The sequence below is a fragment of the Temnothorax americanus genome, unplaced genomic scaffold (genome assembly GCF_048541705.1).
Source record: "Temnothorax americanus isolate GAGA-0224 unplaced genomic scaffold, ASM4854170v1 Scaffold12, whole genome shotgun sequence".
Taxonomy (NCBI): Eukaryota; Metazoa; Arthropoda; class Insecta; order Hymenoptera; family Formicidae; genus Temnothorax; species Temnothorax americanus.
In genome coordinates, this window is record NW_027509253.1 from 209,520 (window position 1) to 233,405 (window position 23,886).

The following is a 23,886-nucleotide window of genomic DNA, read 5'->3' on the forward strand; positions in this document are numbered from 1 at the left end:
TACGGTCGGGCGCGATTATGACAAGGAATATTATAGAAACAAAAATAAGCGAACCAGAGTTGAGAAATTAAGAGAATTAATGGTTTTCTCGAAGAATCCTTTTTTTTTCTTTGAAACGACGCTTCAGATGTTCCTCTCGTTCCTGCTCGCTCGCGAAAAGCAGAGCAAATCCTCGAAGCGCGTCATTCAGCGGCGACGTATTGTGTGAGGGAAATCTTCTTTCCCTCGGTACAAGCAATTTCAAAGGACAACGCCCCCGGGGGTGACGAAATGGAATTTACGAAAACGCGCAATACCGCGAGGCCGAGCACAATCGAAGTCATTACCGGCCGGCGAAACAATCCATTTCACGGATTTCCCCGCGCGAGGTGCGTGTGTTTTATTAACGAAAAAATATATCAATGACGGATGAGCGATTTAATGCGAGTCTTCGCGAACACGCGGCTCGTACAATTCTAGCGCGCGCGTTCGCCGCTAATAACAAAACTTATTACATCGTTATTTTTTTACGCGCTATTCGTTAAATAAATGCGCTCGACTATTCAACTACAGGCGGTGGCGCATTACGTTTCGTTATTCCGTACGTTTTGGAACATTTCTCTGTTTTTTCTGCTGTGTTTTCACTTTTATCCAATTTTTACGCCATGTGTTTCGGTCTTTAGTAGCGCCTAGAAAAGTCTGTTTTTACTTCTTTATTGAGAAACGTATAAAAAAGTGCGTTTTCTATATCTAAAACAAATGCGTTTCAATCAAAACATAATTGAATTTCTGCAATCGACTTCTTTAGAAATGCTCCAACTTTTAGAGACTGGCAGATCGTTCTTGAATTGAGAAAAATTTCGAGTACACATTAAAATTGGTTGCACTCCCAAAATACGTGAATCTTTGATTTTATGAAAATTTTAATATTTCCATTTTTCTTTAAACATAATGATATAAGGAGCCATAATGATAAAAGATTTTTATTTATTAAGATTCGGTGTTCTTCCTACGTATTAATTTCAGAGCTTCTGTTTTCGGTTTTCAAAAGCGAATGTAAATACGTACAGAGAGCGGTCTCGCATGCGCGCCAAATATAATATTATTAGCGCCATATCAGCCAATATATGTACATATATTTGCTCTTTCCATCCGTAATCAATTTTATTTATTTACTATTAATTGATATTAAAATATTACGTTATATTATTAATATTATACAATCTAATCATTCGTACATATTTGTTAATTAACTAGTTTCCCTATCAAAATGCTTTCTCGTTAATAAATCATTTATGTGTGTGTGCAACAGTTTACTTCTATTTTAGACAATTATTGTTGCACTGTTTTAAAATGGATCTGTTTTGGGACATATAACGCTACTATTTAAAGTACATTGTTATTTAAAGTAAATCATCATCACCAGGAATCAAAAGAGAATAAATGCAACAGCTTCAGAAGAATGAAGAATAACGGATTAGACTGCGTCCGACAAACAGGCGAATGTATTTATTTTGCGCATTCGCGATCATGTAGAATAATATTGCAATATTGCGTTAACGTTTAATCAATTAACGATCCGTCACTCATTAATATTCAACGATACTCTCACGTTCTGCAACGAGCATGTGATGCTTATCAATGATGCAATTTCGAACGGAGGTACACAATGGCGTAGCGTTTATAATATTCTTATAAGCCGCGGAAAACACAAAATGGGACATTGCGCTCGTAACATTTTTATAAATTGCGGCTTGTCCATCTCTGCCAGAGAGCGCGATGCGGTTGTTCTTGCGGAAAAGTACGGCTTTCCGTTCAAAGTTTAACATCGGATCGTGTTTGCACGGCGATTTAAAGGTGCGCTCTCGCATTTCGCGCGCACTTCTGTTCGCCTTTTCGCTCAATTTGCAGCCGCAACCGTTGCCGGTAAACGTCACGGTCTTTGTATAACGCTAACCAGAATCAATCACGTCACTCGGAACATTTTCAAGCATTTTCTCGAGGCTTGCTTGAGTATCTCCGTACGAGACTGACAATTACGAATGAGTCGTTTGTGTCGAGTTTGGTAATTTCAGTTTTTCAAATAATATAGCTGAAAGTAAATGCGCCGCGGCTGACTTAGGCTTACAATGCTTTAAATTAAAAAAAAAAAAAATGGATTTATACATTCTAATTAATTCTAATATACGTGACGCAAGTGCGAGCAATTTTAAAAAGCTATTAATAACGTTTTTTAATACACGCGATCGAAATTAATGGGAAAATTGAAATTTTGGTCAGCCCTATGCTCAATGATAATACATCATATACGCCATTTCTCATTCAACGATATTGCTGCAATCAATTTTGTTTCAAATATGCATGATCAGCATTTTGTACGTGACACGAAAAATCGGTGGAAAAAATATATATCGTCCGTGTCCAATACAAAGCTCCGGCTGTGTTATTTGTGTCAAGTATATTTTTTTCCGTGAAAGTCATATATAAAAAACACGTGTTAGCCGATTCTGTTGTTCGCGTGGATATTTCCTCCCACAAAACAATGTCCATTTCTCTATATAAAACATTAAAAATTAATTGCGAACAATTGAAATTTATTTATATGAATGAAATGACTGTGAAATATAACTTGGCAAATGGATTTTATGATATTTTTTAATTACCCGGCGAAAATAAAACATCGCATTCTGTAATGATTCGATAAACCCATAAAGTCACGTGTAAACACTGCTGGAAATGAATGAAAGAAAAATACTGTTTTGTTATGTATTGCATTTGTATCTTCCGCGATTAATTTCCTTTGCTTTTCTTCTGGAATCAAGTATTTTATTTAAAATTTTCATCGAGGAGAGCTAATCTACTCAGATGTTCGATGGGAGAATTTGCAACTTAGAATGCAATATTATCGATGCAAGCGGCGTGCATCTCTGCATAGATACCACTTTGGCCGTTATGTATTATATATTCTAATCGCTTACAAATTTCCGCGTTTAAAGCAATCTCGCGTTCCCAAGCAGCGCAACCGGTGGAGAGAAATCGGTAGAGGGAAGAGGGAGGAAGGGAAACTAAGTGCACCGCTTCGCATCTGAGACACTATATACGTCGTGAGAGAACGTCAGGAATTAGCGTGTATATATCTCGCCGAATGAATTAGCTGAAGCGGCTAATAATATGGACCGCACGCTACCGCGGGCTTCTCGGCGCTTCAAAGGCCGGCTCTTGCGGTTTCCGGCCTGCTTTTCCGGTTAATTCGGAGGAAATTTGCCGAGGCAAAGTTATGTCGGTTTCTACCGAATTTACTCTCTCCTCGTTTCTCTCCTCTCTTAATATCCTCGTCGACGCGGTAGCAACAACAAATGGTCAAGAAAAAAGCTCCTTTGACTAATTTGTCATCGTCAGTGAAAATCGTTGAAACATCAATAGTCTTTGAGTTATAGTACGAAATATAAGTGATTGAAGATGAAAAGTTTCCCGCGAGCGATCATAAGCGTGCAAATTGGTTTCAATTTAATATAATTTCAATTTATTTGTTTAATGTTATTTTAATTTGAGACTAAGGATCACTTCGACCACACTCTGATTAACTTAATCGTTGATTAGTTTATTGAAAATGACCAATCGCATTTGCTCATTAAACAAGTTGACAAATGCGGTTGGTCATTTCCAATGGACTAATCGACGATTAAGATAATCGGAGTTTAAAAGATGGTGACCAATCGGACGTATAGAGAAAACAACTGCAGATCTTAGCAATTGATTGTGAGTTGAAAGGTACACTGCCGGAGTGCCAAGTACCTTATATGTACATATATATATATATATACCCTCGCGTGGCGGATGTTCTGAAATAAAAGTCATTCTCTCTCGAAGCGGACAAGCGGACGTGCACAACGATCTCTGGCAGGTTAGCCTCTTCAGCCGTGCTTAGAGAAGACTCGAAAGTGTCTCAGCGGCGGCAACGAAAGAGGATGAGAAAACATGATGAGAGGGGAAAAGGCGAGAGGAAATACGTTGTTGTTATTCGAACAGGAGGGAAATGCATTTGTCGCATTAGCTCTGTGTAATGGCGAACTGTCATTCGGCCTGGCCGTATACGTTCCTCGCGTCTTACTATACCCGTCATGTTTATCATCCCGCACGATGGCCAATTTGATTTAACGCGCCCGTGGAGGATGCGTTTAATCAAAAGCGACAAGCTAATTGCATCGGCGAATTTTGCGAGAACAATTGAATTGTCTGACGATACTGCGTTTAACGGAACATCTAGATAAGACGATCATAATTAATGTAGATTGTGAGAAACTAAACAGACCTTGTTAAAGTTTCATCGAATTAATTAAATCTTTAACATAATTAAAAGGCTATAAAATAGGTTATTAGGAATTTTGAGTAAAATTGACATATGCTTGATTTATTACTTTAATATTTTTTTTCCTGTAATTTTCAAATAATCGTGCGAAAAGTAAAAAAATTTATTTATTTTAATTACGTCAGATAGAAGGGGGAAAATTAGCTAGAGTCTAGATGAAGTTGTTACAAATTAGTTATGGAACCATTTGTGATCTCTCGAATGTGTTTCTTGCTCAGGCTAGATTCTTGCGGACAAGTAACGGCTAACCAATCGCATTTGCGATCTCACTTATAATCCTCCGTGGTTGCCAATTCGACTTGATAATCAGCGGAAACGCGACTCTGATTACTTCGTCCATTCTCGCAGGCAGCTGGCTACCATCAACTCTTCGTTCGAGAATCTAGATCAATATGTCCTTTCACAGAGAGTTCTTATCACAATCGCTCGTCGAGGATCACAGCGAGATTTCACCGGCAATCCCAGCGCTGAACGCGATAACGAGCAAGTTCGGTCGGTCGAGCCATATCGATTTAAGTTTAATTATTACTCCAATATCGAAGTAACTGTCGTATGGCAGTTTCTCGTTAAAACCTCCTCTGCAAAGTTTGAGATATCGTTTGAATTTGTAATACAAATTTTGTATTCAGTATCGAAGTTTGTACCTTCGTACCTGAATACTTTTTTTCAGCTCTATTTATATACTTGTTTCCATATTTGTTTAAATATTCTTTGAAACGTGCTTTTACCGGATATTAGGATTTTTAATAATTAATCAGTCAAATGTGTTTCTCTCTCTCATCGATATTAAATCATCAGTGTCTAAAAGTGAAAAAAATTTATTTGTAACTACACAGCATTTATGCAGTGCTTGTAAAAATACTCTTCATAAACATTACCTGCTTGGACGTTAGAAAAACTTATTTATAAAGGCTTTTTTTTCAAGACGGCGAAGCATCTCGACCTATCTTGAGAAACACCACTTAAAAGTCTTATTCCAAGAAACCAAGTCGCGGACAAAGTCATAAACGTCTAACTCCCGACGCCGACGAGCGTTTTAATAATTCGAGCCGGTTATAAAACACGCGTGCTGCAGAATAATCTCTCCAACTGCGCGAATCGCGCGACGAAAATTCCAATATTTCTCCGCTCGCGAATCACCCCGTAAAAGAGTCCGCAGTAAAAGTCAGACGATGTCCGCTCGACCCAGACAGTATTTTAACAACCGGTGTGTCATCGGTCGTTAAATGTCTCATTAGCGGAAGTTGATATAAGAATTTAACGCTCATCGCGAATTGGTATTAGAATTCACGCAATTTCTCTGTAACCTCAATCAACGTAACGCGAAAGCCATCATTTTTGGAGTTGGTAATTAATGGCGCGAGATAAAAAATTGTATATTCTCGCTACCAAGCTTTCAGCGCGCGGCGCACTATTATTTCGCTGGTCCTTCCCCAGCGCGAATAAGCATGCTTATGAGAAGAATTACGATGCGAGGTGACCATTAGAATTCTGATACAGCCGCTACAATTTATAGCCGGCTGTAAATTAATTCACGCTCACCGGAAATTAATTCGTCCCGCTCGCATGCCATTTTTCATTAGTGTCCGCTTATTTGTTGCATAATGTTCCCGCGAGCGCGCATATTTTCGAAGCTCTAATCGAAACTAACAAGAACTCCACCGCATTAATATCCCACAGATCATATTATACGCGTTGTCAAATTATGATGCATAAATCAAAGGTGAATATTTTCGATTCGTGCTAATCTCATTTAATATTGTCGCCAAACAACGGAATTTCGTCAGTATTTAGATAATTTTATATCGCAAATAATTCTGTTTGTATATATATATATATATATATAATGTATAATTATAATTTGATTATATTAAATTACATTTCGAAATAGATAATTAACAAGTTACATAATGTGTAAATTATTGCATTTTAATTAAATTTTCTATGAAACCTAATTAATACTCTCTGAAAAAAATACCTATTTTACAAATAATTGAATAATTCGTATCAAGTAAGTTTGTCTTTCTGCAAAAATTTTATCATCTAATGTTCTGCTGTTTATTTGCAGAAACATTTCCTGAATTCTATAATCATAGCGCGCGCATTCATTCAAAATAAGATTTACCTTTACGAAACTACAATAAATTCTAAAGAGAATATATTATAAAGTAAAGAGATTAATCGAATTATATATATATTTAATATTTCCACAAATATTTTTTTTCTCAAAATGAGAATTTAAAAATGTTATATACGACAAAATTCTTTTTGAATAAATTATTGCATGATGATAGCGATATGTTCCAGCACTGCATTGGCATAATATATTATCGTTCCATGCGAGAGCTCATTCAAAGTTTTGACGATTGAGTTTCGTGGTGAACTCATTCATCTCCGAACGGAAGATATACTCTCGCAGCGGGCCACGATACAGGCTCACGAAACCTGAAATTGCTTCCGAAAGTAACTCTTCCCAGTCGAGCGGTATAACGCGCGCCAGTCAAACAACGCGAATTTCCTCTGACCTCATCCAGCAGCGTGCATTCCGCGAGCGTTGTGCTGCATCTTTCTAAACGAACGCGGCCGGAGCTGTCTGCCGGTCAAGAGAGACCTCGTAGTTTATTATATTTTTTATTCTCGCCATATAGCTCTCTGCGGGGCCCGTGGCCCGTATATGAATGTGAGAGAATTCCTTACCCGTTTCGTGTAAAATAGAGAGAAGCCTTTCGCGCGCGCGCAATCCGTTCCGTTCTCGCGAGGGAGGGGCTGCTCTTAACGAGGACGCGATAATACGACTTCATCAGCGGTTCCCGCCCTGACGCAGCTGGAATTTTGCACACCTCGGTCGCATTCCTTCGGGAAAGTTCGCCATCGTCTTTTCAACCGCAGTGACAGACGATGACTAGGACGCCGACGACAACGACGGAAAACTCGGAGGAGCTTTCCGAAACTTTCTCCCAGCGTAGTTCGCTCGGCCTCGTAAGAGCAATCCCTCCCGCAAGTTACGAGTGACTGATTTTAATGGACTGGCGGAACGGGGAATAATTGCTTAAATTCTATATATATTTCTCGGTTTTTATGAGAATTTATTAAAAAGTCTAACACGTCATTATATCTGCGTAGTGATAAAAAGTTACAGTTATATATCACTTTAGCAATGATAACATTATGTTTGTCACATATAGTTAGGTTTAAGAAATTAAATAATATTTAGACTGCTATTAATTATTCAAATCATTGCAAAAATTAAAATAATTCAAATAATGAAGAAAATATAAAATTGTAGATTAAAATAATAATAATATCAAAATAATAACTGAAAAATAATGTATGCTCAGTAGTAATGATAAGATCGTGACCTCTTTTCGCATTAAAAGCAATCGCAAATACACATTTCCATGATACATATGCTTGTACAAATTACACTACACGGATTCCGATCAAGTGCAATTCGCAGCGTTGCAACATATCATTAAAAGCGAAACGCTCCAATAATTTGCCCGTGCACGAGTGTTATTAATACTCTATTACCAATACCAATACGAGTGTCATGCTATGATGTTTTTGCGACGAAAAGTTTCCGTGAGGGATGTCAAACTGTCGTCGGCAGCGATCGATCGACCTTTGTCGTAAAGCATTTTGTTTTGTCTTGCATAAGTTAACGTGTAATTAGCTTTTGATATGTGCTCGCGCGCAATTGCTTAACGATCGATCCGACAAATATTTGTTTCCTTAGAGTTCCAAATTGATATCCAACCGCACAATGCGGTGTTTAAAATAATTGGCCATGTATATTTTGGTCAACCAATATCTCCTGGTCAACCGCGGTGTCCTACAAATATTATTTTTAAAGAGAAATGTTGCTAGACATTTTATTCAACATATATTTTTTCTTCTACAAACGCCAATTAATTACTTCATGTTTGAAAATTGTATGAAATATTATTTTCCTAAAAAAAAAAATGGTTTCTTTCGGAGAGAATAACGTGCTTTTAAATTTCCCTCGTGACAAATTTCTGGACTCTGACGTACAAAACTCTTCAAGTGACAGTAGAAATATTTCAAACTGATATATACTCATGTTGACAACATGAATAATGATAGCGCGCGGAACATTAACAATAAAATTTGACGACCAGCGCGGTGACTTTGAAATATAAAATAAGAGAAAAATCTTAAGGTGTTCGTGCGAGATGGGAAAAATATTAAGACTTATTGCGAAGAGATTATAGTTTTGCGCGTGTGTGAAATGGCGAACTCTTAACCCTTAAATCACGATCAAATTAAGTTAACTTCGGGGAATGGCCAATATCGCTCGCTGAATTGCAACTAATTTTTCATCACGCGATCTAAGCGCGCCGTTGTAAATCAATTAATACACAGTGTGGCGCACCTGTGCACGCGTGCCCGGATTTTGCTATGTCGAGAGGGAATTATTTATAGGACCGATGCGGGACAGTGCGGTGCAGCTTTTATCGCGAGCATCTGAGTTATCCGACGCGCAATCCGGGGGAGATACGGGATACGGGAATTTTTAATCTCGCTGTTACCGCGGCCGCTATACGAATCAGACCGGATTCGCGATTGTAAAAGGGAAGAAACGGCACAAAAACCGCCTAGGGAGAAATCGTCGGCCGCACACGCGTCTCGACTTTCCGATCTTCTCGAATTATTTTGGCAACCTTTCAAGCGCGCGCTACGCCCAGAATTGCGGAAGAATCCGCGAACATCCGCCGCGGGACTTTCATTATCAGCGACAACGGAGGCGAAGGCCGCCTTGCTCCGGGTAAAGCCTGATTTTATAGCGTATCGTACCACGATCTAAACTGTCGTGCAACTCACGGAGCAGACGGTACACGATTCGAGGCAAACAACTCGCCGAAACTTGCTCTTTCTCTCCAAAACCTACCGATTAAGAATTAAAATTATTAAAAATCTTTTAAAATAATTTAATCAAAATATTAAAAACTATTTAATTGTAAGCGGATATATTTAATTTAAATTCAATATTTGATATTTTAAAGCAATTTAATTATTTGTAATTAACTAACAACAATTTGTTTGATTTAAAATATTAAAAGAAATAATTTTACATTTTTGCTTCCTCATAGAGGAAGCTTTGTTTTTATTATAATATTACAAACAAATATATGTATATACGAGTAACAAGGAAAGTAGAGTTAATTGCGTGGTTAATTGTGCGTGAATAAACGCTATGTAACATTTAATTAGTAATTTAATACAAATTATAAATCACTTTATAATTGAATGTTACATAACGTTAATTCACGCACAACTAATAACCGACTTTGACTCTTAGCGCTTACTTTTCCTTATTGCTCATTAATTTTAATATTGAGTCTTTAGTTAATTAATCATTTACAAAATTATTTATTTAAATGTATATCTATATATATATTCTTTTTGTAAAAAATATTTTTTGTTAATTATCTTCTTTATCTTTTCTTTTTTTCTTTTATCTTTCTTTTCTTTTCTTATATGTGACATATAATTCTGAAGCACTACGAATCATATGTTCATGTATATCAAATAGATAGTATTAGGCGGAAAGCTGACGACACTTTTGGCCAAGTGATTTTATAAATCACGATTTTCCGTTATAACCTGCGCGCCAGCTTTGTGCATTTTTAATAATTTTTTTAGAGATGTTGCCACCAAAATTTTCACTTGGCTTTTTTTGGGGTGGTATGTGTTAGCACTATACTTGTTAGTAAAAAAAAACCCAGCTTTTATAGTATGACTTAAAAATAATTATTTTTAATTATTTTTAATTAAGCCTGGCGACTAATTGCCCCCGAGCAATCGAACTGGCAATATATTTGCATGTTCCTGAGTGAGCAATTATCAATATCCGATAAAAATTAAGACTTATACTATGACTTGAAAATCGGTTTTTTTTCTCACCTGCGTGCTTCTAAACCCCCTAAGTAGGCCAGCCAGGGGTTCGGATTATCGAAGGAGAGTCATCCACGCGGGTTATAACGGAAAATCGTTATTTATAAAATCACTTGGCCAAAAGTGTCGTCAGCTCTTGGACTATATAGCATGTAGGATATTTTACACTGTATGTTTAGAAAGCTTAGTATACTCCATCCAGTGATATCAACTTTGGACCAGCATGCATGCCTTGGGAAACAGCGAGTAACGGGTTGCCGGTTGCCAGGAAGTAACTTCACTTCCAACGAACCGTCCGCAAATTAGTAGTATGGCATTGTTCGCGCAGTTCTCTATATTTGCATAAAGAGGAATTTATAATAATCCGCGCAAGCTGTGTCGACTAAATCGTCAAAACGGAAGCGGTAAAAGTACAATCATAATATGTATACGTATATACTTCCACTCTCGCATACAAATTTTTCACTTAAACTAATTTTGATAATAGCTATATGTATACAATTCTCTTTGTTATCGTTGTATTTAACATGTTCGATGAATTAAGCGTGACACACGTGCACACATATTTAACAATTACGTTCTTTTAATAAATAATTTTAGAATAATAATATAATTTATTACACAATTTTGTTTGTCGATATATTTGCAGATATTAAAAGAATTGCAATTACAAGAAAAAATAAAATATAAAAAATTTTAATCAAATTTCATTAAATATTAAATAAATGCGACATATCTTTATTTTTTAAATTTTACTAATACATTTGAATTTATTTTCTTCCTACATAATTTTATTCAGACTAATGAAGGATTTTTTATCATAAAACTTCAGGTATTTAAGAATTATATATATTGCCTCTTCAATTTAAATAAACTCACATAAACGTATTTTAGAAAGAATTCGGCCTAGAAATAATTCGGCCCTCAAGAGTCACATAATCACGTAATCTCGGCGAACGTTCATTAAAGGCGAAATAATGGCGGATAAAATTCTGCAATTTATCACGGTCGATGAATGGATCCTAAGGTTACGCGAGAGCTGATTATCCGCTTGCGCCGTGTAAACTGCCGAGCTCTGCCCGCCATGTGCGCGATTCTAATTTTGTATGAAAGTGATTATCTCTCTATATATAATTATCCTGGATAGAAAATTATGCCGTGAGAAACGAGGTATATCAGACTTACATCACGGCAGCTTGCGCGATTAAAACAATGCGCAGACGAGTAGAGATATAAAGCGCAATAGGTAGCGCAACATTTGCGCGCGCGCGCTGCGACTTTTATGATCCTCTAAAACCCGGTCTACACAGGCCGCAGTTTGCAAAACGCAAAAGACACACGCACAGTCCACATGTCAATCTAACCTCTATACACAGAGAGGTTAGATTGACATTGTGCGTGTGGCTTGCGTTTTGCGAACTGCGGCCTATGTAGACCGGGCTTAACTCATCCCCCTGGTTACGAGATATTTGCTCAGCGGTGAGAATACCGGTCGTATTTGTTCAATTAAAACTGGCCGAACAGAGAAACTGGATACACAACGGGGGAAAATATTTGATAACTGCTATAGTGTCTACAAAAAAAAGCGCATTGTTTTTTCTTTTATGGATATATTTATTTTAGTTACTATGCAAATTTAGACATGGACCATGCAAACTGAAATAGGCACACGTATACGCAGTGATAAAAACGCGAAATACGTGTATTTTTTGTTTATTTCGTAAAAAACCACAGCAAATTGAAATTACAGAATTTTGTGTAATAATTAGGAAAATTGTTCTTCGTCGGGAATGTAATTAAAAACTTATTAAAGCGAAATTGCCTCAACGCTCCACGTGACATTTACAAAGGTATTTAATTTTTATCAAAGTCATCGCGAATAACTTAACAGCGACTGAAAAAAAACGCGCGACACGGAGAAACGTGCGTCACAGTGTTACGGAGATCTTTCTTGTGACGGCAGGTGTGCTTTGCGATTCTCTTCGGTTACGTTGCTGGTTACTGCTCGTGAATAAATCTGGTTACTGCTTTCTTATTATTCTAATGCAAAAGCGCTCGGAAATTCGCGTTCATATTGCATAAATCCGATGTCGAGTGGGTCGTTGAAATTTTTACATCAAGCGCAAAGCTTCCGGCGAATCGGTCCCCGGGGCGTCTACAGCACGCAAGATATTTTTTTTCTTCCTTTTATATCGGGCCACGACGAGGAGAGAGGATCACAGATATAAAATATTGCTCGGAGAGACGCCGGAGATTACGGCACTTTTCCTCGAGATAATATCGTCGCCATTGAAAGCGTAGCCGCTTAATTTTTCCATGCTCGATGCGCAAATTTTTTTCCCTATTGAGCACTTGTTACGGCGCGACACAATATCCCATCAAAAGAGGGATTCTACCAGCAGTTGCGTGCCATTTTTTGTGACTTGTCCTCCTATATTTGAATATATTTTCCACTGGCGACTGGGGATGAGGGGAGAAGAGAGAAGGTGAATATTCTCCTACTTTTCCATCGCCATTCTTAAACAAAAATCCCCGAAATAAGATGTTCTAAAAAGAAGTGTTTTTGATTGCAAATAACTTCATGAAAGTCGGATACCGCGGTGCAAATAAAAAAATATTGACACAACGGATATAGGGTCGGGGGTTTAAACTGCAACCGCATCAGCTGCTACTGACAGATCTCGTGACGAAAATTAAAGATTTGTCCGTTTCGGATTTTTGTTACAAAACTGTAATTTTCAATGGTTTTCGATATTATGTGTTTTTAACGGCCACAAGCATCGAATTTAATTATTATAATAAAAAAATGTGAAATTTATGTAAAAATTGAAGTTTTGCTACCTATATTTTTACCTTAATTCACTAAATTTTTGGAATTTTTATGAAAATTATTTGTGTAATTATAGATTCTATCAAAATGTTAAAAATGTGGACATATTATACATTTTGCACATAACTGCAAACTACTATTTTACTTATTTTATTATCTATTAATTTATTATTATTTATAGCTATTGTTATTTGAAACATATTGTTTTATTGGGAATTTATTGATATAGCAAATTACGTTTATGTAGTATAAACGCGCACACAATGTTTCGCAACTCCGCGCGTAGGTTGAACGAGGCATCGACGTGAAATATGCGGCGCACTGGAAAAGAATTAATGATAGTCGCCGGAAACTCTTGGTCTGTCTACTTTTCTTTGCCCCCGCAAATTTTCAGCTCGATACAAACATTTTCTTTTGTGTTGGGGCGGAAACATTCTCCCGATTTTGCACACTTCCGATCGTGGATCAACGTCACCCCCGTTGCATCGTCTCGTTTGGCAACATTATTCTATACTTTGACCCACAAAGTTTCTCTTCGAGCGGTGTCGATAAATCTTTACGCAAACAAGACCCCGGGAAAGTTGCGCGAATATACGAGCACGCGGGAGTGTCTTCGTCGATAAACATGTGGACAAAAACGACGATATACGTTTTACAGCGTAATGGTTCTACCATTTTGTATATCGAGTGGCAAAGGGCAGTCAAACTTTTGGAAGATAGAAAGACTCTCCAAACTAGCAAATTAAGGAGACTGAGAAATTTTATAATTGAGGGAAAGTTTGTGACGTTTTGAAATGTCATGTATATATGTTCGTGTATAATTCAATTCTTTACAAAATTCTTATAGGGAATCCACAAAAAAACCCGGATATTGCGGAATGAATAAAAATTATTAATGTAAATATAAATATAATTTATAATATATTTATAAATATAAATTAATAAAAATTTTAACTTACAATTTCACTGACAAAATTTAGGATTTTGCAAAATCACTAGTAATAAATTAGATGTATAATTTTTATTTATTTCTGGTTTTTTGTGGATTCTCTGGAATTTTGCAAAAAAAAAAGAAATTGCGCGAAATCCCTGGCAACATATATATAATAAAGAGAATAATTTACGATGATAATTTAATGTTCGTATGCGCGTCACACGCTATTTTATGCATTTGTTCTTTCAATTTTAATATCGCCGATAACGGCTGGACGTCTCGCTTGATTTCAAAGAAGAGCAATTTATATTTGAACGAAGTTGAACGATGGTAAGGTGTATACCCAATATCCTACCATGTAACAACGGAAATTTATATTGTTCTCCAACAAAGTATACAATAAATGGAAGTATACAGGCGACTCAAGAAAGGATTCGAATGGTTTCATTCAATTTATAGATGTATCCTCGTTCGTTTACTTTCACAGTCACTCTATATCGTGAAAAGACAACAAACATATAAAGCAATCTTCGAAGTCATTCCTTCTTGAAATTTCTGTAGGTAACGCGGAAACAATCCTCCGTATTCTCTAGCTCGAACAAAAGCTTTATAGTGCATAATGATGTGTCAGCCTTTCATTTTTTTTAAGCTGTGACAATTTACGCGTATATTCGTAAATATATTCCATATACGAATGAAAACGTAATAATTACAATGAAAACACAATAATTACAATCATGTCGCGTTTTCATTAATACAACAAATAGACACGAAAATGCTTGACTGTATAAAAATTGATTTCCAATCGTATTTTACACCCGCGGAATATATAGGATACTTTATTGAAGTTCGCGTCTGACTCTGGCGCGCAATAACTACTTCACGTCTTACCTTGCCAGCAGCAACTACTTGCAACAAAGATTAAGCAAATTTGCTAACTTCTACTAACTCCGTCTGTTTCTATATTACATCGGTAGTAATCTCAGTTAGCGCAGAAAGAACTTTTACCTAAACCGGGAGATTTATACAGCGTGTTGTCAGTGAAAGCAAAACATAGCGACAACAACAAAAAGGATGAAGCAAGAAAATAATCTGCGGCGTTCGCAGACGATTTTCGACCGCGACATTCGGCGATTTCGACGTCGATTGACTTCGTCGCTGAAATAATCCTCGGCCGGGCGGGCGCGGCGCGGGTTTAACATTTCCCGATAAGCAAAATATATCGTCCTGGCCAGCGTTTGACGTCGCCCGGCCACCGAGATATATGGTTTTCCACTAACACCCCCCGAGAGTTACCCAAAGTCGACGGTAAATTTCGCGCCGCGTCTCTCCCCTCGTTCCCCTCGAAACCGCCCCGCGTTCTCTCGGTAGTACGGGGGAAAAATATCGAATATTTTCGACGGAAGAGCGCAGCGGTGGCCATCGCGCAAGAACGAACGGGGAATTTCGGAGTCCGGCGCGTCGAAGCCGTAAATCTCTTTCTCGTCGCTGCTGCTGCGACCTGCGACGACGACGACGACGACGACGATCGAGGCGGGCCCTGTTCTATTCGTTTAAAATTCCGCATCGGCCGCGTTTGAAAACCTCGTTTAAAAGTTCGCCGAGCCGTGACGTCCTTGTCAATTTTCCAAGTTTTTTAGTCTTTTTACAGCCCGCTATGCGCGCTACAGCTATAACTTTGCAGCACGTAATTGTTTAACTCCTTTCAATGCGAATAATTTTGTTCTTTTGCATTCTTATTGGTAAGTATTCGTAAATTTTTATAACTCATAGAAGTCCGATATTGAAATGTTTGTCTCAAGAGCGATAAGACGATTTATTAAAGTATAACTAATTCTAAATTGGCAACATATTCTTAATAAAATGTTTAATTTCGATTTGTCGCACGTGTATATATTCGAAATAAATAATCGTAACGTTTCGGTGACGACAGATCGACTCTCAATCGGTCAACGAGCTCATCTAAATTACGATCGGAAGACCCGGGACATCCTCGATCCCGGACTCGATATATATATATCGCTCACGGGGAAGAGCAGGGAATGGATTAATCCTCAGAAAAATTTACGGGCCGCAAGAAGATATCGGCGCTGTCGAGACAGCCGGTGTATACGCACATCGTTCTCGCGATTTATATCCCTAAGGAGCAAAACGGCGACGAGAGTAATGGCGCGGCGATACAGCTCGCGGAGACTGACAGGTGAAATACGGAACAGATCCGAGCGTTTTGTTCAAGTCGCGCATCAGAGACGGAGGAAGGACGGTCGGGCGAATTTTTCTCTCTCTCTCTCTCTCTCTCTCTCTCTCTCTCTCTCTCTCTCTCTCTCTCTCTCTCTCTCTCTCTCTCTCTCTCCCCGCGGGAATCCGATTCCGTTTCCCATCCTTTCTCTCTTTCTCTCTCTCGCTTCTTCTTTCGCCAGGAACCCCGGGATCCCGCCGCCAAGGATGGGTCCCGATACCACCGGTCCCCCCCCCCCCCCGAACAAATTCCACGCGTGCGTGTACAACACGGACGCGCGCGCGATAAAGCTCGGATGCTACCTTTCGTTGGCGCGCAGTAACGCGCGACACCATTTTTTTTTTCACGGCGATATATCTGCCCCGCGTATTTATTTCGCTCCGAGATTTACCCCCGCGGCGTGCGGAGATGTGATTAAGTCAGGCATGTCTGTTTTGCCGCGCTTGTTTAGCCGAATGAATGACGGGATTCCTTTATGGAGGCCGCCGCAGTTCTTTTTCGCACAATTTCATTGGAGATATACAATAGAAAACTTATATAATTAACCGAGAAAGGAGAGAAAACCTTTAAATTAAAATTTTTAAGCTCCCCGTTCGCGCAGCGTTGTTCTTTTCACAATATTATTGGTGAATTTACCGATGCTGCGTGACGGCAATTCGTACAATAGAAGGCACAAATATATAGGCAAATGGATAATTTGATACAAGAATGAGCTTAAGTTTAATTGCCAGTGGAATATCTGCGTTTACAAAATTATTGTAATATTATTCATAGGGAAATCCTATTGATATTTCTCGCAATCTTTGATCATAAGATGAAAAATCCGTGCAACAATACGCACACATGACCTGCAGTATTATTTTATAATACTGAATTATATAATATTATGTAACAAATTTTTAAATTTAATATCTATAATATATATATATAAAAACGATTCAAATAAATTTTTAAATTAGGATTAAATATCTGCAGCATATATGATGACTTGCGAATCTATATCTATACAGATATAGTGCTATATCTGGTTGTATACATAGAACAAGATTAGTCACATTAATATATCTGGCTATATATGACTGCATATATAGTTGTATATAATACTATATCTAGTTATATGTAGAGTGCACTACTCACTTATCATTATATCTAGCTTCACATAAAATATATTATATACATTTATATACAAGTAGATATGGTGCTATATCTGGTTGTATGTGGGACCACTTATTACCATGTGGCCATGTATAATTAAATATGACCCTATATAACATATATAATTATATATATACCAGATATAATTATATATGATTATATCTAATCATTTTTTCTCGGGAATGTCGTAAAAATATTAATAAAGCGTACAAAATTATCTGGAGACAGAATGGCGTGAGAAATATGTGGTCAAAGATTATATATGTCATTCGATGACAAGAGTTCCGTTGAGAACCTCGTTCATCGGTTCGCCGCGAGATACAAAAATTCCTATACGTGTCGGGCTTTCAATCCACCAAATCCTCACGGAAGGAAGGAAGCGAGATCACGGAAGATGGCTGAAATACGGCGGATTACTTCATTCCGATAGGTCGATTTTTCACCAAGACATGACAAAAGAGAGATGTCGGATGACGTTGCGGTGAATCTCGGCGAATCAATCTCTGTCTCGTTACAAACTCTCGCCCTTCATCCGACTTCATGAAGTCGTACGTTCTCCTTCGATATTTTGTCAGGATCGATCGTTCACTCGCCGTATATAGTTACTAGTTACACGCTCGAGCAGTCGAGGAGGATTAATAACTACTGTGTATTTCGCACGTAACATTGAAAGGCTAATTAATCGCCTGTCGGCCTTTTATATGAGACGGTATAGGGATCGAGATATTATTAATAAGCTCACGGCGCAAGAGGAGAGCTATAGAGCTAGAATTGCTGCCAGGTTTCTGGAATTGCGAAAGTTTTAGTAACGATGCTCTTAATTATGTCGATATCGCTAATGCTGAGGAAAATGGAATTTTATTGCAGATCGGCAGACGTTATTCCTTATATTTTAACAATAATGCCATGAGATAGTAATAACGTTTAACGACAAATAAATTTAACAAGATAGTTAAACGTAAATAAAGCCTAACTTAAAAAAATTCTTAATTGTATATATAGAATTCAACGAATGCCAATCGCAAAAGCCACTCTGACTCGAGTACAGTTCCAAAGGTTCTTTATCGAGATTTCGGAAACTTCGAATTCTGAAAATTAGCAACAAAACGCTTTACGCATCAATGTAATCAAATTCACAACTTTAACTATTAAACTTTGCAAAAATAGCCACGTGGACTGCAATAACAGCTGTTTTCTAATTAGATAGCAGCTGATTATCCTCATTTCTAGATTAGCTCTCTCTCTCTCTCTCTCTCTCTCTCTCTCTCTCTCTCTCTCTCTGCTCTCTTTATCTTTATTACACTTTAATAAATATCACTATGTGAAAAGCCGCGTACAACTCCCGCTATTACGCAGATTGGTCATAATGCGGTTACATCAGCGACGTAAAATAGTGACATGTTCCATTACACTAACGAATGGAACAAAGTTTCGAGACGATTTTTTACAATCTGCGCCAACCACGGCGGTATGAACTTCGCGCGACGCGAGAGTTGATCATCCGGATAATTAATTTACATCGCGCGTGTGTTACCGCTATAAATTTGCGGCGAAATTCCGCGGTGGTATCTATCAGCGACCGTATATACCGTAATTTGCGTTAATCGATTAATTGGCCAGTTTCCAATCTTATCCCTCCGTCAGCATTTCGCAGCTCATCGAGCGGCGAGCTTCGATTGAGAGCTTCAAATGAGAAAGAAATTATCTCTCGTGTGCCTCGCGTAGAAAAGAAAAATAAGCCAAGAGCAGAGCAAGCTTTGACGAACTGTTTCATTATCGAAGAGAGAAAACCGAATTAATGAGGATTAGCGCGCTAATCGACGTTGCAACCATCCTTCAGAGTTCTGAGATAATCGCCCGAGGGTAATTAAATTAAACATAATGCGAGTGCGGCAGAAGGCTATAAAAGTAGGTATTCGGAAGGATTAACGGGCGAAGTTAAATCACTTTTGTAAACTCGGATGTTATAAGCTTGATGTCTTTACTTATCACATCATCCATATTTCTCTCGCGGCCATTATGACTAATAAATGAATATACATATATCAACTAAAAAAAAAAACCGCACAAAAGATATTCTTTTAAATTTACTATTTTCTATATTATGTTTTACAATACTAGCGACTTTATTATTTTACTGCTTATTTTTTAATAATATCTTTTCATAGGTTCGATATTTAAATTTTTTTTATATGTGAGAAGTGACAAAAAAAGATTTTTATTGATAAAAAAAGAACTTAAAAGATATATGATTCAATATTTCTTAATTAGTTTGTTCAATTTATTGTTTCGCATAATAAAATAAGAAATAATAATAAAACTCTCCACGGAGCGATAAACAGTCCCTCTTGAAAATAAAACCGTCAACGCGTTCGCTTTGTTACGCTCGTCGATAATGTATAAAGTGCATTACGGATCATAAAGCAATCAGAAGGCGAGAGCATAAAAATGAGTTCGAAATCGCGGAATATTAAGTTTACACAGGATATCTTAAAGTCAACCGCAAGAACGTTTTATAATACGAATAGTTCCCTTGAGGGATTTGATATTGATTTTCGCTGAGCAAAAAACATCGAAAGATGTAATGTTTACATTTTTTTTTCTATCCATTTTTATTGCATGCACATAATATTAAATCAAATCTTTTATTTGCATCGGCTACTGCATCGAATACTGCATATTAAAGAAACGAGAAACGGCACTCTAAAAATATTTTTTTATTAGCATTGGTAATAATAATTTTTAATAATTTTATATAATATCCGTTAAATAAGTAATCGTTACTTCGCGACTTTGTGGCAACTAGTTATACCGATACGTTCGATCAAGATACCCATAATATCGTAATAAACACGATATTTGAATATTTCGCAATTACGAACTTCTGCTAATCTCTAAAATCTCAAATATAACTATATATATATATATATATATATATATATATATATATATATGAAACATTTAATATTTAATACATATAAAATTAAAATAGCATGAGAGCGTGACAAAATTTCATCGTTGATAAATACTTCGGGCTCGATTATTATATCTTTAACGAAATTACGAGATCATTAATCAAAGTGAAATCTCCCTGAGCCGTAGCGCTGACACCGGCGCAAAGTCGACCCTTAATTTACCAGCGTATATAATTCCAAGCTGGCAGGTGATCCTCGAGGACCGTCTTGGCGTTAACGAACCGCTCTCGTCTGTGGGATCGAAGTGGCGAAAAGCCTCGAGGGTGCTCGTATTTTAGGAACCAATCGAGTGTTGCCAGGGTGCGGCTAAGAAGCGAATGTTCTCTCGCCGGCGCCGTTGGGACGATGCTGCCGCACTCGGTGCAAAAGGGGAGAGAGACAGGGTTGTGGGGTGGTGAGGGGTGGGGGCTTCATCGATTTCTTACCCCGTGGCCCAGTAACGCGTTTCGTGGGACCGTCCGTGTACCGTCATTGGGTGTAGCTACCCCCCCGACGAGAGAGAGAGAGAGAGAGGGTCTTGATGCACCGCATCAGGATGCAAGCTCGAGAAAATCGCCGATCGTCTCTCTTCGATCGTTCGCGTCGAGTTTTTGCACGATGATCGACGCTTAATCCCGCTCGTTAGCACGCGGGATTTTGTCGTTTTAGCGCGGCTCCGAAAGGCAAATCTTTTGCGATATTAATTGGAAAACTTTACGTGTCATTATATAGTGTCGTAAATATAGGTTTCAAATAGGCGAGCGTACGTACTTTCTAATAACAAATTCCTAATCAATTTAATTACAATATACGTACGCGTTATTGTGATGGTTATTTAAGAAAATAATTATTATTATAAAACTAGAGAAAAAATTGATATTTATTTAACAGCCATTGTTACTGGCTTAAAGCGACATTTACATTTATGTTGCTTTAATGTTGCATTAAGTTTCATTAATACACGTAAATAATTCAATAATTAATTTGAATGTCCATTAGCGTTAAGCTCCTCGCCGGTGATTAATTTATTAATTCGCGTGCACGTTTACAACGACATTTAACATTTTTACCATAATATACAGATTATTTCTATTATTAAAAATTAAAAGTATTTCAAACCAAAATTTTTTTATTTGTGATTAAAGATTGTTATCATATTATGTGTAATGTAAGTTAATATCATTAATTAATTATAAATTTCCAGAATACAGTTTACTAATTGTAATTATTTATTTCTTGGTAAAAAATGATGTTTCTTTAAAAGAAACATATTGAATATTGGAATTCGGTATTTGCAGATGCATGTCGGCATGTGAAACTTGGTCGTCGAACAAAACAAAAAATGAAGACAGAGCAGGTTGAGCAAAACCAGAAACTTTCCAAGAACAGTGACAGTTACATGCGTGTTTAATTTCAGAATGTGTATCGTCGTCGCTTTCTAAGGATGATAAATTCCCGTAACTATGGCAAAACTTATTCGCCCGCGAAAAATGCGCGATCCATCTCGATTATGGTAATCTAGTATCGCATTACCGGGCGCGGTATACGATTCGCGTTTAGCGCTAAACGCGAACGCATCGTGCGCGCCGTGTAAAGTTGATGCAATCTATTAAAAGGAAAGCTGACGTTCCCCCGTTAACAATGATGTACAACCGGGGCGGTAACATTTACGATAAGCACAATGATGAATTATCATTACGTAAATTTCGCCTATCACGATCCTCCTCGTGTATTCGCGTGTGCATCACGCGCGCATCCGCGGGGGGGGGAGGAGTTACGTAATTTCATCCCAGTTACGTTGGAAGCTGCGAGCTTACGAATCAATCATGTCACCCGACCGCGTTATCGCGCGCGATCTTCGTAAAAATGAGCCGTAGGTATTTCCCCGAAGTTATTAGCGATAGCCAATGATAAATTTCTTATTCTTTAACGGCGAGACGGTTTAATAACCGGTTGTTCAGAGTTTAATGGCAATAATCTCGTGTCGTAACAGATTTTCCAGAGTGCCGGATTGGTTCGCGTGCAATTGTTTAATTGCGCATATTGATGGCGCGGCACTAGGGGCTGCGGCCTCCTCCGCGCGTCTCGCAGAGAGTTTGTTTAGATTAACGTAAGCCCCGGAATTACATTTCGCGATAATATCTAAATCGCATTGATGTAATTTGCAATAACATTTCTTAACTGCTCTCTATATTTGCGCGATTAAGCGAACTGAAATATTTATTCGACAAACAAGAGGCTCGATCACGCATATTTGCACCATAATCGTTCCGTTAATTGGTTTTAAACGTATTTGTATACCAATATTGAACAGTTAAATAGCTTCGCAACAAATAATAGTGAAAATTTATAATTTTAATAATAATTTATCATGCTTAAATTATAAGTTTATTTTATAAACAATGAACATTTTCTATTTATTACGAAACAATTGTCAGGCGATATTAATTTTCGCTGATAGCGAGAAATCCGTTATACAGTCGCAATTTGAACGACGTGAAAAACAAGGTTTTTTTAATGATCGTGAATTGTAAATTACTCCCTTTTGCAAAATAACTAGAAGCTTAATTTCAAAATTAAGAACATAATCATGTGGTAAGAGATTCTCTCGGATATAATTAACTCCCAATTAAATTAAACAATGGTCATGCACTCGCAATGTTAAGGTCCACACGTGCTCTCCGTTTCTATAAACTATCTCGCACTTGGCGGAGTGGCGAGAAACGAGAAAGGACGGGAATGCCCGCGCTCGAATTAACTTAATCAACCGAGTATTTGCCGAGCAAAGGAAACGGCCGTGGGGGTGGATTCAAGCAGGACGGAGAAATCCTTGGCAGGATGACTCCCGGGGCAAATTGGCCGCGACGCGCGCGGCGTATCGTCGGCGTTGAACGGACACGCGGGAATACATTTTAATGGATTTTCTCTCTTGTTAACTTGTTAACGCTCGGTGTACCCGCGCGCGCGTTCCGCTACATAACAACGCGCGATTTCGCAAAATAAATACACGCTCGATTTGCGCTGCGTGCTTTTAAAACGGCTGTCGCAGCTGTGGGGGACAAGAGTGAGCGACGAGGCGCGGACTCGGAACATCCGCTGGATATAAAGCCGCGGCCGGCGCTCATTGATTTAATTCGGCGATTAATTAAAACAAATTCGCCGCCGGTTATACGGGGCGTAGTCTGAACTTTTAATAACACGGCGGTGTAATTAATCGTACGTTTAAATCCCTTTATAATGGACCGCTCGCGGCGCACCGGCCGAGCCGATAAAATGACAAACATATTCCTTGCGTGCATCATGCCGCGGATTATGCAAAATTTATGCGGAACTGATCGATGTTTACCGTTCTCCTTACCGCCATAAAATGCGGTTAAGGGCTTAATGTACCAATCCAGAAAAAAGCTTCCCTCCGCAATTATACATTTTTCTTCTAACGGGCAACCTAGTTCCATCAATAAATGTCTACTTTCTGGAATGAAGTGCCGTTATCTGAAACTACTTAACCTT

General features: G+C 37.9%; 2 protein-coding genes across 4 annotated transcripts in view; one reads left to right on the forward strand and one right to left on the reverse strand.

Annotated features, from left to right (window-relative positions):
* Positions 1-23,886, forward strand: part of LOC143893434 (neural-cadherin) — a 203,242-nt gene that overhangs the window by 162,912 nt on the left and 16,444 nt on the right. The gene's annotated exons all lie outside the window — the stretch shown is intronic.
* LOC143893441 (cytochrome P450 27C1-like) overlaps positions 1-23,886 on the reverse strand; it is a 363,376-nt gene that overhangs the window by 38,684 nt on the left and 300,806 nt on the right. The window lies entirely within an intron of this gene.